Source organism: Schistocerca piceifrons, chromosome 2, assembly GCF_021461385.2.
Source record: "Schistocerca piceifrons isolate TAMUIC-IGC-003096 chromosome 2, iqSchPice1.1, whole genome shotgun sequence".
In the NCBI taxonomy this organism is placed as follows: Eukaryota; Metazoa; Arthropoda; class Insecta; order Orthoptera; family Acrididae; genus Schistocerca; species Schistocerca piceifrons.
Window position 1 is genome coordinate 332,124,021 of NC_060139.1, and position 19,945 is coordinate 332,143,965.

Below are 19,945 nucleotides of genomic sequence, written 5' to 3' on the forward strand. Positions count from 1 at the left end.
CTCATTCCACCAATCTTTAGGCAAAATTAAATATTATTTATGAATAACAGATTTTGAGGAAATATCTGGACTCACAAAGTTCTATCATAATTCAATATATTTTTGATCTTTAAAAGATTTTCCCACCGCAGCGTATCGTCGTTCCTGATACGAGTGCTTTGTCTTAAACTGGATGTTGAACTAACAAGTTAAAAGCAATGCGATTAACAGCAGCAAGCGTTCTATGGAAACCTCAAAACTAACATCGTATCACCAGTAATTTTTCTGTACTAGTGACTGAGCAATTGTTTGTGCATATGTTTGAACTTTAAACGATTGAGGACTTTTTTGATCTGGCTCTGCATTGAAACAAAGCTCCTACAGTCACTGTAAACAAACAAAGCTTTTGTGCCTGATGAATATTCGATCACAGCGACATTCGTCACTGGTGACTAGGTATAAAGAGTCCAGAAATATTGAAGTTTTCAGCGGTATCAGTTAGCAAATCTGAACTTAAAAATTTTTGTGCTCTGTCCGGAATCCTGTCAAGACTCTTATTTCCCAGTTAACTAACCACGAAAAACGTTTAATATAATTTCAAGTGACGAAGTCTGCACGTGTTTAAGAAGAAGTGCCATGTAAAGTTTTGTGACGGGGACTCGAATCCAGCACGTAATCAGACTGTTAACTAAGTAAAATCAGATGTTAGATATCGAATTTTTTCACCAGAAGTGAGACATCTGAATTTGAAATGAGGATACAATTTCTTTGCCTGACCGGGAATGAACCCGACTTTGTTTGTTCACCAGTAGTGCGATGTGTGCATGTTTGACTAGAAACAACGGCACCTATCGTTATTTTGGGCAACACAAGACATTAAAAATGAAAATTGTTTATCACTCGTAGTACGGTGGGCAAATGGTAGGGCTTGGAATGAAGCACGGATATTTTTGCGCTGAACAAGGATTCGAAGCCACACTGCTATGTGCCTTTCGTGGAGACCTAGAGGAGTTTGACATCTAGGGGAAAACAACGAAATGAGCGAACTGTATCGTTCCGTGCGGTTCAGATGCCACGAAAGAGAAGATGTGAATTCGAATTCTAGTCCAGTACCAAGTTTTTTAGCGTCTCAAGTTCAAATAAAATAAGAGTCCTGTGACCTTAAATGATCGTTCGCTCATTAAATAAAATAACGTTTCTAGTGTAAGGGAGTTCACTTGCGGCAGAGTTTCTGTTTGCCGCGACATCACCTCTGATATGGCGCAATAATTCTGAACTACACAGCAACCTGGCGTTCTTCGCTTGGCATTACTAGAGGTGTAGGAGATCTGTTCGTTTATGTTTCAAATACATGCAGGAAACGGGGAACCCATGCCTCATAACTGAGAAACTAGGATCAGTCCACCAGACCACTGAAACCAGCACTGCTACATTCATGATTGTGTCGTAACGTTCAAATAGCTCTGAGCACTATGCGACTTAACTTCTGTGGTCATCAGTCGCCTAGAACTTAGAATTAATTACACCTAACTAACCTAAGGACATCACACACATCATGCCCGAGGCAGGATTCGAACCTGCAACCGTAGCGGTCGCTCGGCTCCAGACTGTAGCGCCCAGAATCGCACGGCCACTCCGGCCGGCTGTGTCGTAACGTATGATGTGCTTAGCTTACAAATTAGACACGGTGAAAACAATCCAGTTCTCTATTAACTGGATAATTATCAGCAGGCTTCTGACGGACACCAGAATTTATGCGACACACAAAAAAAAACTAAGGAGCGTTTCTGCACTTGATAACAGTACACAAGTAAATACTTTTTCTGAGAAGCATAGCCGACCGCTGTGACCGAGCGGTTCTAGGCGCTTCAGTCCGGAACCGCGCTGCTGCTACGGTCGCAGGTTCGAATCCTGCCTCGGGAATGGGTGTGTGTGATGTCCTTAGGTTAGTTAGGTTTAAGTAGTTCAACCTCAGATGTTAAGTCCCATAGTGGTTCGAGCCATTTGAACCATTTGAGAAGCATACAATTTATTTCTTCCTCTCATATCATAGCGCTCGTTTTAATATGAAATGAGAAAATAAAAGTTTTAATATTATGAAGCGTAATGTGACACACATAAAAAAACTAAGGAGCGTTTCTGCACTTGATAACAGTACACAAGGAAATACTTTTTCTGAGAAGCATAGCCGACCGGATCAAGTAGGTAAAAAGACGAGGGCTAGTAGAACTCCTTGGGTAACAGAAGAAATATTGAACTTAACTGACGAAAGGAGAAAATATAAAAAATGCAGTAAATGAAGCAGGCAAAAAGGAATACAAACGTCTCAAAAATGAGATCGACAGGAAGTGCAAAATGGCTAAGCAGGGATGGCTAGAGGACAAATGTAGGGATGTAGAGGCTTGTCTCACTAGGGGTAAGATAGATACTGCCTACAGGAAAATTAAAGAGACCTATGGAGAAAAGAGAACCACTTGTGTGAATATCAAGAGCTCAGATGGAAACCCAGTTCTAAGCAAAGAAGGGAAAGCAGAAAGGTGGAAGGAGTATATAGAGGGTCTATACAAGGGCGATGTACTTGAGGACAATATTATGGAAATGGAAAAGGATGTAGATGAAGATGAAATGGGAGATACGATACTGCGTGAAGAGATTGACAGAGCACTGAAAGACCTGAGTCGAAACAAGGCCCCGGGAGTAGACAACATTCCATTAGAACTACTGATGGCCTTGGGAGAGCCAATCCTGACAAAACTCTAGCATCTGGTGAGCAAGATGTTTTGAGACAGGCGAAATTCCCTCAGACTTCAAGAAGAATATAATAATTCCAATCCCAAAGAAAGCAGGTGTTGACAGATCTGAAAATTACCGAACTATTAGTTTAATAAGTCACAGCTGCAAAATACTAACGCGAATTCTTTACAGACGAATGGAAAAACTAGTAGAAGCCGACCTCGGGGAAGATCAGTTTGGATTCCCTAGAAATATTGGAACACGTGAGGCAATACTGACCTTACGACGTATCTTAGAAGGAAGATTAAGGAAAGGCAAACCTATGTTTCTAGCATTTGTAGACTTAGAGAAAGCTTTTGACAATGTTGACTGGAATACTCTCTTTCAAATTCTAAAGGTGGCAGGGGTAAAACACAGGGAGCGAAAGGCTATTTACAGTTTGCACAGAGACCAGATGGCAGTTATAAGAGTCGAGGGGCATGAAAGGGAAGCAGTGGTTGGGAAGGGAGTGAGACAGGTTTGTAGCCTCTCCCCGATGTTATTCAATCTGTATATTGAGCAAGCAGTAAAGCAAACTAAAGCAAAATTCGGAGTAGGTATTAAAATCCATGTTGTTGTTGTTGTGGTCTTCAGTCCTGAGACTGGTTTGATGCAGCTCTCCATGCTACTCTATCCTGTGCAAGCTTCTTCATCTCCCAGTACCTACTGCAACCTACATCCTTCTGAATCTGCTTAGTGTATTGATCTCTTGGTCTCCCTCTACGATTTTTACCCTCCACGCTGCCCTCCAATGCTAAATTTGTGATCCCTTGATGCCTCAAAACATGTCCTACCAACCGATCCCTTCTTCTAGTCAAGCTGTGCCACAAACTTCTCTTCTCCCCAATCCTATTCAATACCTCCTCATTAGTTACGTGATCTACCCACCTTATCTTCAGCATTCATCTGTAGCACCACGTTTCGAAAGCTTCTATTCTCTTCTTGTCCAAACTGGTTATCGTCCATGTTTCACTTCCATACATGGCTACACTCCATACAAATACTTTCAGAAACGACTTCATGACAATTAAATCTATACTCGATGTTAACAAATTTCTCTTCTTCAGAAACGATTTCCTTGCCATTGCTAGTCTACATTTTATATCCTCTCTACATCGACCATCATCAGTTATTTTACTCCCTAAATAGCAAAACTCCTTTACTACTTTAAGTGTCTCATTACCTAATCTAATCCCCTCAGCATCACCCGATTTAATTTGACTACATTCCATTATCCTCGTTTTGCTTTTGTTGATGTTCATCTTATATCCTCCTTTCAAGACACTGTCCATTCCGTTCAACTGCTCTTCCAAGTCCTTTGCTGTCTCTGACAGAATTACAATGTCATCGGCGAACCTCAAAGTTTTTACTTCTTCTCCATGAATTTTAATACCTACTCCGAATTTTTCTTTTGTTTCCTTTACTGCTTGCTCAATATACAGATTGAATAACATCGGGGAGAGGCTACAACCCTGTCTCACTCCTTTCCCAACCACTGCTTCACTTTCATGCCCCTCGACTCCTATAACTGCCATCTGGTTTCTGTACAAATTGTAAATAGCCTTTCGCTCCCTGTATTTTACCCCTGCCACCTTCAGAATTTGAAAGAGAGTGTTCCAGTTAACGTTGTCAAAAGCTTTCTCTAAGTCTACAAATGCTAGAAACGTAGGTTTGCCTTTTCTTAATCTTTCTTCTAAGATAAGTCGTAAGGTTAGTATTGCCTCACGTGTTCCAACATTACTACGGAATCCAAACTGATCTTCCCCGAGGTCCGCTTCTACTAGTTTTTCCATTCGTCTGTAAAGAATTCGCGTTAGTATTTTGCAGCTGTGACTTATTAAACTGATAGTTCGGTAATTTTCACATCTGTTAAAACCTGCTTTCTTTGGGATTGGAATTATTATATTCTTCTTGAAGTCTGTGGGTATTTCGCCTGTCTCATACATCTTGCTCACCAGATGGTAGAGTTTTGTCATGACTGGCTCTCCCAAGGCCATCAGTAGTTCTAATGGAATGTTGCCTACTCCCGGGGCCTTGTTTCGACTCAGGTCTTTCAGTGCTCTGTCAAACTCTTCACGCAGTGTCTTATCTCCCATTTCATCTTCATCTACATCCTCTTCCATTTCCATAATATTGTCCTCAAGTACATCGCCCCTGTATAAAGCCTCGATATACTCCTTCCACCTTTCTGCCTTCCCTTCTTTGCTTAGAACTGGGTTGCCATCTGAGCTCTTGATATTCATACAAGTGGTTCTCTTCTCTCCAAAGGTCTCTTTAATTTTCCTGTAGGCAGTATCTATCTTACCTCTAGTGAGACAAGCCTCTACATCCTTACATTTGTCCTCTAGCCATCCCTGCTTAGCTATTTTGCACTTCCTGTCGATCTCATTTTTGAGACGTTTGTATTCCTTTTTGCCTGTTTCATTTACTGCATTTTTATATTTTCTCCTTTCATCAATAAAATTCAATATTTCTTCTGTTACCCAAGGATTCCTATTAGCCCTCGTCTTTTTACCTACTTGATCCTCTGCTGCCTTCACTACTTCATCCCTCAGACATACCCATTCCTCTTCTACTGTGTTTCTTTCCCCCATTCCTGTCAATTGTTCCCTTATGCTCTCCCTGAAACTCTGTACAACCTCTGGTTCTTTCAGTTTATCCAGGTCCCATCTCCTTAAATTCCCACCTTTTTGCAGTTTCTTCAGTTTCAATCTGCAGTTCATAACCAATAGATTGTGGTCAGAATCCGCATCTGCCCCTGGAAATGTCTTACAATTTAAAACCTGGTTCCTAAATCTCTGTCTTACCATTATATAATCTATCTGATACCTTTTACTATCTCCAGGATTCTTCCAGGTATACAACCTTCTTTTATGATTCTTGAACCAGGTGTTAGCTATGATTAAGTTATGCTCTGTGCAAAATTCTACAAGGCGGTTTCCTCTTTCATTTCTTCCCCCCAATCCATATTCACCTACTATGTTTCCTTCTCTCCCTTTTCCTACTGACGAATTCCAGTCACCCATGACTATTAAATTTTCGTCTCCCTTCACTACCTGAATAATTTCTTTTATCTCGTCATACATTTCATCAATTTCTTCATCATCTGCAGAGCTAGTTGGCATATAAACTTGTACTACTGTAGTAGGCATGGGCTTTGTGTCTATCTTGGCCACAATAATGCGTTCACTATGCTGTTTGTAGTAGCTAACCCGCACTCCTATTTTTTTTTATTCGTTATTAAACCTACTCCTGCATTACCCCTATTTGCTTTTGTATTTATAACCCTGTAATCACCTGACCAAAAGTCTTGTTCCTCCTGCCACCGAACTTCACTAATTCCCACTATATCTAACTTCAACCTATCTATTTCCCTTTATAAATTTTCTAACCTACCTGCCAGATTAAGGGATCTGACATTCCACGCTCCGATCCGTAGAACGCCAGTTTTCTTTCTCCTGATAACGACGTCCTCTTGAGTAGTCCCCGCCCGGAGATCCGAATGGGGGACTATTTTACCTCCGGAATATTTTACCCAAGAGGACGCCATCGTCATTTAATCATACAGTAAAGCTGCATGTCCTCGGGAAAAATTACGGCTGTAGTTTCCCCTTGCTTTCAGCCGTTCGCAGTACCAGCACAGCAAGGCCGTTTTGGTTAATGTTACAAGGCCAGATCAGTCAATCATCCAGACTGTTGCCCCTGCAACTACTGAAAAGGCTGCTGCCCCTCTTCAGGAACCACATGTTTGTCTGGCCTCTCAACAGATACCCCTCCGATGTGGTTGCACCTACGGTACGGCTATCTGTATCGCTGAGGCACCAAGCCTCCCCACCAACGGCAAGGTCCATGGTTCATGGGAGAAGAAATAAAAACTTTGAGGTTCGCCGATGACATTGTAATTCTGTCAGAGACAGCATTGGATTGGGAAGAGCAGTTGAACGGAATGGACAGTGTCTTGAAAGGAAGATATAAGGTGAACGTCAACAAAAGCAAAACGAGGATAATGGAATGTAGTCGAATTAAGTCGGGTGATGCTGAGGGAATTAGATTAGGAAATGAGACACTTAAAGTAGTGAAGGAGTTTTGCTATTTGGGGAGCAAAATAACTGATGATGGTCGAAGTAGAGAGGATATAAAATGTAGACTGGGAATGGCAAGGAAAGCCTTTCTGAAGAAGAGAAATTTGTTAACATCGAGTATAGATTTAAGTGTCAGGAAGTCGTTTCTGAAAGTATTTGTATGGGGTGTAGCCATGTATGGAAGTGAAACATGGACGATAAATAGTATGGACAAGAAGAGAATAGAAGCTTTCGAAATGTGGTGCTACAGAAGAATGCTGGATTAGATGGGTAGATCACATAACTAATGATGAAGTATTGAATAGAATTGGGGAGAAGTGGGGTATATGGCTCAACTTGACAAAAAGAAGGGACCGGTTAGTAGGACATGTTCTGAGGCATCAAGGGATCAGAAATTTAGCATTGGAGGGCAGCGTGGAGGGTAAAAATCATAGGGGGAGACCAAGAGATGAATACACTAAGCAGATTCAGAAGGATGTGGGTTGCAGTAAGTACTGGGAGATGAAGAAGCTTGCACAGGATAGGGTAGCATGGAGAGCTGCATCAAACCAGTCTCAGGACTGAAGACCACCACAACAACAACAACAACAATGTGACACCAGTTCCTTATTATAGTCACGGTCGGAAGTTTCGTAAAAAATTAGTCTCTTTTCTTTGATGCATTACTACCGCTCGCAGATTCTTGTTGACGGACTTGCGGGCACAAGGTTATGCGACAGAATTAGTCTTATTTTTTTGTGACTAAGAACGGTATGGGGAACATGTAGGAAAGAAGATTAGCCCCTACGGCAGTGAAGATCTTTGTGCTTGCATTCAGCCCTGACTGACAGCTGCCATAACGCTTTACTGAATTCTCGCGGTAGGGAATACCATTTCCAGAATGTTCCAGACATCGTTCAGTAAGTCGTCAGAGATGGGCTGAAAGTCAAATCAACGCCGCTTTCCGGGTGATATTCAACCCGTAATGGAGTATTACTTGAGGTAGTCGCATTTTCCAGCAAGTACACTTTGATAACCCCCGTACGAATATCGCGATACCCGAAAGGATCGGTTAGTCGTGAAACTATCAGGCATGAATTAAAATCAAACTGCACGAAATCTATGGCATACTCCAAATGGAAATGCTCGTTCAAAAGCAAAGCTGCTGTTCGTCTCACGGCGGCCCTCGAGCACCAATGCATGAACAAGCGGCGTGACCACAAAATAGTGGAGGTTTCACTTCTGGATTAATGTTCGCTCAACTCAACGTCCTGGGTCCGGTGGACAACGAGTTTGTGGCCCTCGCAACTACAGCCCCTCGATCCAGCAATGGCTGCGTGCCGCCAGCGGTCCAGGCATGTCCTGGCGCTGCCGGACCTCTCTCTTGCTCCGTCCCAACCGAACTCCCCACACACACGACCTGGAAAACACTTCACGTCCTTCCAAAGATAGTACAGGTACTAGATATCGATAAACGCTGCTGCTGCCACTCGCGGACAGACAACTCTAGCAAACGTAGTGGCGCCAGTAAACAGAAGAAGTAAACGAGACGTCACTATCCCTATTACACGATCTCAACCTACGAACGGCACCAACGCCAGCCGCACACAGCTCATGTATCTTTTGTTACATAGACTTAGAAGCTTCCCTTTTTTACTTCGCCAAGGGACTGTAGACCTTAATATGTGACATAAATTTCAACTTAGTACGGCTACCCGTTCCTCAGCAGAAGTGTTCTGAACAGTCAGACAGAGAGAGACCGACGGACAACAGAGTGATCCTATAAGGGTTACGTTTTTACCGATTTGTAGTAAGGAAACCTAAAAAGGGAAACCTCAGAAGAAAACGTAGCAAAAGCATTATTGTTAGCTAAACACTCATGTTTCCATCCAGAATGGAGATTATACGAGGGCTGTCCAGAAAGTAAGTTACGATTGATCGCGAAATGAAAATCACAGTGAAAATCAGAAATGTGTCACTTGTAACAGTTAGCTACACCTTTCAGCTACTTCTCTACGTAGTCGCCGTTCTGACTCAGACATTTGTCGTAGCGTTGTACCAACTTTCCAATACCCTCATCATAGAATGCAGCCGCCAGTGCTTTCCGCCAATTCTCTACGCTGGCCTAAAGCTCGTTGTCTGTGCCAAAATGTTGTCTTCATAGCCAGCGGTTCGTTTGAGCAGAGATGACACTCACTTACGGGCTGTATTGTGGGTAACCAAACATTTCCAATTGAAACGATGCAGGAACATCTTCATTGCCCCTGCAGAATGAGGCTGAGAGTTGTCTTGAAGAAGAAACCGCACGACAAGTATGTAATGTTGGTTGCATAACTTCAGGGGAAAATTCTCACCAGGCCCTCGTACTTGGCGGGAGACACTATTTTCTATAACATCTTTACGCTCTCACTAAGAGCTCAGGAATGAAAAGAGCGACATAATTCTACCTAGAGTTATACTAGAGACACTGCCCAACACATCTTTGCAAAGCTTTATCGGATTTTCATAGTCGTTTCCATTTCGCGACCGATCGTAACTTACTTTCTGGACAGCCCTCGTAATTTGCTTCTCCCTGCATCTGATGACGATAAATATTCGTTCTCTAGGATCTCATTCTCTCGGTTTACGTGGCGGCGAACATCGAGGTCGCAGAGTGCTCAGTGCCCTCTGGGTCCAGCATGGCTCACGTATTTCAGCATCTCTAGAGTGAACAGCCATTAAGCGAAAAAATGGTAAAAGCTATCTCTACTTGCTGTATTGAGTGGCGATCGCCAACTTTTAACTCACTGCTTCAGTTTCGAACAAAAATCATGAGTTGCGGCACCCGAAATCCTCATTCTGCCAATAATCTCGTCGGAAGAGGCAGAAGGAGCGGACAGAGATTGAGGTCATCTCCTTGCCTCGGTCCGCAGTGTGGTGTGATTCAGACACTTATAGAACGAGTGCCAATCATCTGTTACAGATTTACGAGCGCAACGGAACTGTGCTCTTTAACTCGAAATGTCTGGAACTGCAGGGCCACGAGTTCAACTGTAACGACTCCTCTTCAAACACACTGTACGGTTTTTCACAGCAGAGTGGCTCGACTTGGTAATAATTCCATCCTACAAAAGCACACGATTTCAGCAATTAGTTTAGAATCAGCCCTCGCTGGGCAGTTGACACTCGTCTGCAGAACACCAGTGGTGTTATCGTTTTGCCTCACTTATGACCTGTTATCGGTCTCTTACAGGTCGTGGAAAAATTGCGAACGGCAGAGGCTCTGCCACGACACGCGTGAAACAAACTCTTTGTTTCGTATGTCAGAGACTCGCTGAGGACCCGATCATATGGTCGAAATCAGACACACCTTTCTCGTGGATTTACATACAGGATATTTTTTTGAACCTGAGACAACTAAATATCTCGAAAACGACTTATGTACGAAAAAAAACTTCTAGGCGAAAAGTTCATATTAGTAAAGGGGACATACGGCTGTGCTACAACTGGCCACTTCTTAACCACCCCTTTTGCGTGGACGGGGTATTTTCACGCGGCAACCCCTGCCATTCTTATTGAATATTCGGATTCTACGCCAAAAAATAAATACGGCTTGCTCAAACCATTGTTTCCCATTCGTGGTAGGTGGCACTCCAATCGACAAACATGATATGTGCCTGTTTTCGCAATTTAGAACCGATGAATTTAATTATTACCATTTAATTATTACCATTTCATTATTTTCATAATTATTACAACTTACCATTTAAATGTAAGCCTTTGTGTTCTAGCGATTGGTATTGATGTTCAAATATTGAATGTCGCAACTGTAATTGTGCAGTACAATTAATATACACTGAAGCGCCAAAGAAACTGGTATAGGCATGAGTATTCACATACAGAGTTATGTAAACAGGCAGAATACGGCGCTGCGGTCGGCAACGCCTATATAGGACAACAAGTCTCTGGCGCAGTTGTTAGATCAATTACTGCTGCTACAATGGCAGGTTAACAAGATTTAAGTGGGTTTGAACGTGGTGTTCCAGTACGTGCACGAGCGATGGGACACAGCATCTCCAAGGTAGCGATGAAGTGGAGATTTTCCCTTACGACCATTTCACGAGTGTACCGTGAATATCAAGAATCCGGTAAAACATCAAATCGCCGACGTGTGCAGGAGCAGTCAACCAGACAATTTACATGGGAGTGAATAATGGTCCAGCGCAAACACACGTCCATATTGAATCTTCTCAAATTTTCACTCGATCACGAAAGCTGTCCAACACGTACTAAGTCACGGCCGTGTAGAGGACTTCGCTGTTAAGTCAGCTACATTCCTGCACCCCACAAGGCCTCTCCATTCAGATAGCTCCTACCATTAAACATAAACGTGAATCATTTCCGCCACAGGTCACTGGTGCTGCACGCCAAGAACGCATAGGGAGAATCATCATCCTAGGAAGCTGGCCACATATATATATTTTATCACTATACTTAGAATTAATGATTGCGATCGTGGTCTCAATTGGACGACATTCGACAATGAGCGAAGGATCGGAAATACACTCTGTTGACGGCTGTGGCTATGGAAATAGAAGTATATGTACCATTCTTATGACTTGATTTATTCTTCCCTTTGCTGTCAAAGTATTCCACGTCAAATCCATACCTTCCTTACGACAGGACATAGTCATTTTCTTTGCACATTTCGGAACAAACACACACACAAACACACGCACACACACACACATACACACATACACATACATACACACACACACACACACACACACACACACACACGTACTTTATAAGCCTGATGCTCAAGGCGAACCTATCAAGCATCCCCTACTAATAAGTGTAATATTTGGCCAGTAACTGATTGCCGGCGATACGAAATAATACTGACCGATAATCGGCGATGGGTTGACATGTCTCATAAGTTTTTCTTGCACGTGGTACCACTGTGTTTTTAGAAAGAGAGGCGTAATCGTCTTACAAACCGCCAAATGTTGAAAAACACAACGATATTACTATCACAAGCCGTTTTGGTGCTACAGGTGCACACAAGTATTCATGTTGAAAGCTATATTGGCTTTGTAAATCGAGGTATGGCATTCCGCCAAATGAATCGGTTTTTCCAGACAAATACCGCGACACTGAATATAGACGGTGATCGCAGGAGTGTACGAGGTGCTTTCAAGTTCTAAGGCCTCCAATTTTTTTTCTCTGGACTGGAAAGAGATAGAAACATGCGCATTGTTTTAAAATGAGGCCGCGTTCATTGTCAATACGTCCCAGAGATGGCAGCACCTTACGGCAGATGGAATTTTACCGCCAGCGGCGAGAATGAGAACTGTTTTAAATACTTAAAATGGCGATGTTTTCCTTACTTGAACAGCGTGCAATCATTCGTTTTCTGAATTTGCGTGGTGTGAAACCAATTGAAATTCATCAACAGTTGAAGGAGACATGTGGTGATGGAGTTATGGATGTGTCGAAAGTGCGTTCATGGGTGCGACAGTTTAATGAAGGCAGAACATCATGTGACAACAAACCGAAACAACCTCGGGCTCGCACAAGCCGGCCTGATGACATGATCGAGAAAGTGGAGAGAATTGTTTTGGGGGATCGCCGAATGACTGTTGAACAGATCGCCTCCATGTCTGTGGGTTCTCTGCACACAATCCTGCATGACGACCTGAAAATGCGAAAAGTGTCATCCAGGTGGGTGTCACGAATGCTGATGGACGACCACATGGCTGCCCGTGTGGCATGTTGCCAAGAAATGTTGACGCGCAACGACAGCATGAATGGGACTTTCTTTTCGTCGGTTGTGACAATGGATGAGACGTGGATGCCATTTTTCAATCCAGAAACAAACCGCCACTCAGCTCAATGGAAGCACACAGATTCACCGCCACAAAAAAAATTTCGGGTAACTGCCAGTGCTGAAAAAATGATGGTGTCCATGTTCTGGGACAGTGAGGGCGTAATCCTTACCCATTGTGTTTCAAAGGCCACTACAGTAACAGGTGCATCCTACGAAAATGTTTTGAAGAACAAATTCCTTCCTGCACTGCAACAAAAACGTCCGGGAAGGGCTGCGTGTGTGCTGTTTCACCAAGACAACGCACCCACACATCGAGCTAACGTTACGCAACAGTTTCTTCGTGATAACAACTTTGAAGTGATTCCTCATGCTCCCTACTCACCTGACCTGGCTCCTAGTGACTTTTGGCTTTTTCCAACAATGAAAGACACTCTCCGTGGCCGCACATTCACCAGCCGTGCTCATAAAGAAGCCTTCGCCGCTGCCATGGAATCATGGCGTCAGCATTGTGAAAAATGTGTACATCTGCAGGGCGATTATGTCGAGAAGTAACGCCAGTTTCATCGATTTCGGATGAGTAGTTAATTAGAAAAAAAAATCGGAGGCCTTAGAACTTGAATGCACCTCGTATATTATCAGACCAGCAGTGTGGTTACACGTAACCCACGATGCAACCTCGTGATAAAATCACTTAATTCTGAAAGTGATTCGGCTAAGGAACGTGGTATGAAACAGATATTTACAACCACCTCATACCACCGCTAGATATTTCTCCAGTATTTGTAACGCATTCTGTCTTGATGCCATGACAGCGGTTCTGTAAAAAATGGCTCTGAGCACTATGGGACTTAACATCTCAGGTCATCAGTCCCCTAGAACTTAGAACTACTTAAACCTAACTAACCTAAGGACATCACACACACCCATGCCCGAGGCAGGATTCAAACCTACGACAGTAGCGGTCGCGCGATTCCGGACTGAAGAGTCTAGAACCGCTCGGCCAACAGCGTCCGGTTCGGTTCTGTGATATATCCACCGGGTTATAAGCCGAAAGTTGATTGAGAGGGATCACAAACAGTAGATGGTGTGCTGACTGAGGTCGTAAGAAACGTACACTAGCTTTCAGATCTCTGGTGTTACGCTCTCCAGTAGAAATGCTGTCTGGTATTTGGAATCATCTCTTTAAATTCAACCACATACCTGAGTTGGATCCCATGGAGAAGTTCTTTAATGATTACAGCCACTAGTGAATAATATTTCTGGCACTCTCATATCCTGAAACGAGTCACCCTTTTCGAATCTATCACCTACAGTAAAATTTTAGGTAGTTCCTATGTCTCTTGCAACTGCTGTCATTGCTGCAGCTTTGCGGATGTGATCGTTCCAATTTTAGTAGGAACTAAGCAGAAGTAGGAGAGAGCTGTATACCACCTTTTGCAACGCGTGTAGAAACAGAGTGACCTGAGTTAGTGCGATAGGACCGTGTTTTGACCATTCGGTGGAAATGGGAACACGTTGTCGTAACTCTGCCAACAGTGTACGACATGTAAGGTGAGCGCCAAACGAAGCCTGCTCCTGCAACATGAGGTGGTATAAAAGAACTGAGGGAAGGACGAGGATTTTGCTACTGCATTTTGGTGCACCCCCAAACTACATACAAGTACTGCTGTCCAAAGCAGATCCGCTTCCCTCAGGACTCATTCACGTCTATCATCCCAATATGCTATCTTCGTTATTCTATATCATCCAACAGAGAATAATTTCGAACTATAAAAGCTCCTCCAACTTTATCTGATAGAGAACTCAATAAGATTTTTACCACACCCGTCTCCTCCCATAAATCGAAAACAAATACTGCCTGCACGCCGACATCGAGCACATGTGGCGATCCTATTAAACATACGGCTATTGATCCATTGCACTGCACGGACCAGTGTAAAGTTGCATCGCTTTTACTGTAGAAGGATAACCCCATAAACTATACAATAAGTCGAAGAGACTTTCCCTATGACCTTGTGTTGTTGTTTGAAACATTTGCTTTTTTTTTCTACTGTCACATGCTTTGTACACCGCCATAAATTTTGTTTTTCCGCCACAGCTTCGAGGCCTGTGTCAGGTTCTAAGCTGACATTAACACGTTCTGATCCATTGCTTCTCACAGATAACTAGATGCCGCACGGTATACTCATGTTGTTACTGCTGCTACCATAACACACCACACACACAGGATGATTTTAAATAAAACATAGTTACAACATATTTGAAAGTGTTGTAATAGCAGACGGTTAATAAGAACAAGAAACGGCTGATTTTTGTGCATGTTGGAGCTCCAGACGGATGGAGTTCAAAGCACTTTTACGTAAATCAACCACCCTATCAACTCTTAAGTATTGTTCTAGAGTCTAGGATCAGTACCCCGAAGGTATTGCTTAGAGAGAACACAAACACACGCACTCCTAAGGCTACAACATTCTGCACTTAGAAACAGGCTATAATGTTAGATCACTTCAGATTCTAACCTATTAGTCGTATGGGATGTAACGCTCTTACTATTCCAATGTAAGAAATATACTTCCATCCCATGACATACATCCTTCTTCCCGATTTCTATACGATAAACTATGGTACTGAACAGTAAAATTAATATCGATTCTGTGTGATTCGAGCACAATATAGCTTTCCAGAGATGTATAGCGTCCACTGTTCACATCCGATCATGATTCAGAATTTATACTATGACCGCATCAGTCCTACATAAAACGATCGTTAGTAACCAAGAATACCTCTTAGAAGGAAACAGATAACACATAGCAGCGGCATTTGACATCGGAAATTACACATCATGCCGCCACAAACTCTGTAAACAGGACGTCTGTCAAGCAAATGTGTACAAGGGGATTGCAGTGCCTCGCAAACACCTATCGCTAACTTAGAATTATCTTAATTATGAAACTGAAGTCTTGATTTTATACCCAAGATGTGACAGGGGAATGGAGTACACTACATAAATCATAGTTCGTTTAGAGGAATGTCTCATGTTTCATCACACCTGAGATGGAAGTCCTCTGATGACCGAGAGGTTCACTGTTCACGATTGCAAGTAGACACTGCTCTGAGACCCACACAGAACAAGTGGTTGTATACAAGCTGAACAACGGCTATGACACACAACTGATGCATCCTGACAGAACATTGGGAAAAAATGGTCAAATGACCTGCAGCTACTTCTCCCCCCCCCTCTCTCTCTCTCTCCCTCCCTCTCTCTCTCTCTCTCTCTCTCTTTCTCTCTCTCTAGAATGCATCATTACTCTACCATTAAATTGTCCTGCATTACAACTCCATCTCTACCGACCACTCCATCCGCTCTATGTAAACCTTTAATGCAGTTGCAAGTAAGTTTAGAGGCAGATAGTTCTCTGTTTTTCCAGGAAAGCATCAAAGCACCATTCAACTCATGTGTATCACTATTATCTCAATAGACAATACAGTAGAATGCTGCCTCAATGATAAAATGATGGTTTCCCTGGTTACCGATGCTTCCATGGCAACGTTTTCTCGTACTCCTCTTGCTGTTGCACTCTCATTCTCAAGTACAAGAATTCTTCTGCACCAACCAGGAGACACACAAGTACCTCTTCAATTTCCCCTCTCAACATGTACGTATTTTCCGCAATTCTATCGATTTTTTTATGTCAGTTCTACCCATACGATCATGACATGAGATATCTTCCCATATTCTAAAATTGCTTTTAAATGTAGTACAGCTGCTAACGCCTAGCACAAATGCACTGATTAGGAGGCATAGTATAGCACTGTATTTGTAGAGCAATATCTAGTGCAGCAAGGAGTATACCTATGGTGCATATGATTATGCTGTCTGTCTTCAATGTATATGTACAAGTATCTGGCTGTTGATAGCTATACGAATGATGTAAAAGGTGCAATTTTGTATGGTGCAGGATACGAACTGTATCTTTGCTACATCGACACGATACATAGTGATATATTGCCAGAATGGAGATCGGTTTCACACTCTAATATTCAAGATCCCATCCTCAGTGGCAGAGTAGTGTATTCGAGTATGGGTCTTTCTGTATTTGACGATCTGTAGGCACTTTGCAGGGTTTAATTGTCGGCGCAATATGGTGATCTGTACAAAATATTCTTTTGCTGCTGAAAGTCTCATCTGCAGAAAGAAGAAAATGCGGACAGTGCTTCTACGCTGGTGGCATCAGTAATTTGATGGGTATATTAAATAAGAACCAATCATAATACTCCATTCATTCACAAGGCATCATTTGTGCCAGGACGTAGGACCCTCTACATAGCAGTGGAACTTTAGCGTTTGAAAGCAAGACTTAATGATTTCCAGGAAGGGTAACACGTGATGGACGGAGTGCCACATAAGGACCATCGGGAGGCATGCATTCGGCGTTATTCTGCGGTCTTTTCGTAAGCAGGTTATGTCAGGACAAGAATTTCCATGCAGATAAGCTGAGACATCACAAAAGCTCCTACAAAAGCGACCGTTAACTATTTTTGAGGGACTTAACTGTTTCTAATAAGTCGACATGGTTCCCATTTACATAGTCATGTGACATCAGTATAACACTGAGAACCTTTTAGATGCGCTTGCGATGGTGTTTAGCTACACAAGCATTTTGCAGCAATGTGTCAGCCATGCTTGGCACGTAAAGGTGTGCATGGTAGATGCAGCTCGCGTGTCCCATAAGGATCGGTAGGAACAATGCAGCCTGTGCTATTCTCAGAAGCATTGGAACAGATTTCTATAGTGTGACCTATGACATCACTATCCATAGGTAGAGAGGTTTCGTGCCAGCAATGATAAACACATGCTCGCGGCCTAGAGGGTGTCTTGGCTCTCATTTACATAGACATGTGACGCCAGTATAACACATGAAGAACAGAGGGAGCCGTGCAGACTGTGACAAGATGTGTCAGACCTTACGTGAAATTTGTCCCTAAATAAATTGTTCCAAAATAAATAAAGTACACTCCTTCCTCTCTCCAGCAGCCCATAACAGGCTGAGTCCTTTTTCCGCCAGTTCTCTCCTTCAGAACGCCATCTTGGATTACATCATGGGAGGGATGATGGCGCCCTCTGGTGGCAGTACTGTCTACTTGATCAGTTGGACTCCAGACCTCGTGGTGAACACACTGGATGACAGTACTGCCTCAAATTCTTTAAATAAAGACTGCCTGCAAAATAAAGACTTATGTCCATCCTATCCAGCAAAGGCTGAGTCCTTTTCCCGACAACTCCTATGAAGAGGTGGCGGTTGGATGACTTGGGTTAGTGGAGGTAGCCCAAGTGACCTATTTTCCCACAATTTTCTTAGGTTAGTGGAGGTAGCTGTGGTGTGTTGCATTGTCCTGATGGAATTTGAACTTCCCGCCATTTTCTGGGGGACAGGTGGGGGGAGGGGAGGGTATTAGGTTAGTGGAGGTAGCCCAATTGACCTATCTTCCTGCCAAAATTTGAACTTCCCGCCATGACGTAATTACGACATTGTCATATCTATCGCCGACATCTTGATCCGCACCGGCTATAGTGGCCGAGCGGTTCTAGGCGCTACAGTCTGGAACCGTGCGACCGCTACAGTCACAGGTTCGAATCCTGCCCCGGGCATGGTTGTGTGTGATGTCCTTAGGGTAGTTAGGTTTAAGTGGTTCTAAGTCCTAGGGGACTGATGACCTCAAAAATTTAAGTCCCATAGTGCTCAGGGCCATTTGAACCATTTTTTTTGGATCCGCTATCTTGAATAAATTTGGCATCAATGAAGAGTGTGGGGTGACGCACATGTTGTTCTGCTACTACCCTGAACAGTCTTACAAGCTTTTCAGACTGTTTCTGACAATCCTGTTTATGTTTAGTATCGCTCTCTAAAGAGGATGTAGAAATGTGGAAGCATTACTTTGCACTGGCTATCTTGTTCTTCTTATCTTCCCAAAACTTCCTCTTCCTTTCAAAAAAAAAAATGGTTCAAATGGCTCTGAGCACTATGGGACTCAACATCTGAGGTCATCAGTCCCCTGGAACTTAGAACTACTTAAACCTAACTAACCTAAGGACACCACACACATCCATGCCCGAGGCAGGTTTCGAATCTGCGACCGTAGCTGTCGCGCAGTTCCACCTCTTCCTTTCACTTTGGGCCTGTCTTCTTTCTTTCGACCACTCGTTTATAAGTTTCAGATTACTTACTGTTGGATTTTTGGGAACTGTGTACTGATTTTCTGTGTATATGTAGTCCGTGAAATCACAAGTAGGTCGATACGGTTTCTGTGAGGTTACTTTGGATGTCTACCAGTTAACATACTTTGGATTATTGGGTTCCGTTGATGATGTGGAAAATTTTCTTGGTCGAGCGAGCAGTCGTCCACTCATACTGTAAGGCCGTAGAATTTCATACATCTTTTCCAGGTAAGTGAGGTGAACCTCTTAGCAAAAGCAGTTATTTCGATCTTTTGTACATCCAGAGGCCGTCTTGAAATCTGGGTTCAGATATTTTACTCAGTATTCGTCTTTCATTTCTATTGATGTCTTTGACATTGGAGGTTAATGGCGACGTCTCTGTAACATAGAGTGCTATGTAAGAATGACTTTGTGTTAGAAACAAAGTTTGGCTTTGACGGACAGCGATTCCTTGTTGGACATGTTCCAGATAAGTAAGCAGGCCTTACTCAACCTTTCTGCACGAGTTTTGTTTGCTAGTCTTTCGTTGCTAGAGTTCCAATAATTTAACAATGGTACCTGAAGTTTTTAGCTCATCTGATGTTGCAATACTCGGTTACAAGTAATGCCAGCAATATTGGATTGTGGGTCCGCCTTGATACAAAACAAATTTCTTTATTTATTGCCAAACTATTTTCAGCTACAATATTACCATTATCAGTGGGTTCTTTAATTCTAAAATATGCAGAAAAGTATAGCATAGCTAAAAACATTATAAAATATTTTTACGTTTGAACCGTTAGTTCCAAATATTGTGTTCTGTGAATAGTTTCACAATATCTTATTTACTTTAAGTCGTGGCATAGTCATTATGTTTGTTGCCATTATTAACAGCACATTTTTGTGTTTTCGTTGCCGTTTCATCGGCCTACATCATGTCATCTGTAACTGTATCAGTGGCATTTAGTAAACAAACATGAAAAAGTGAACTTATATGATCAGCGTTATACTGTTGGCATGACGGTAGTGTTGTGTATACAGTTTTGGTGTGCACTGGGTTTTTACGTAGTTTGTCAAGTACTCACATTCGTTGGTCTGCTTGCAGTTGCTTTTAAACACAGAAGC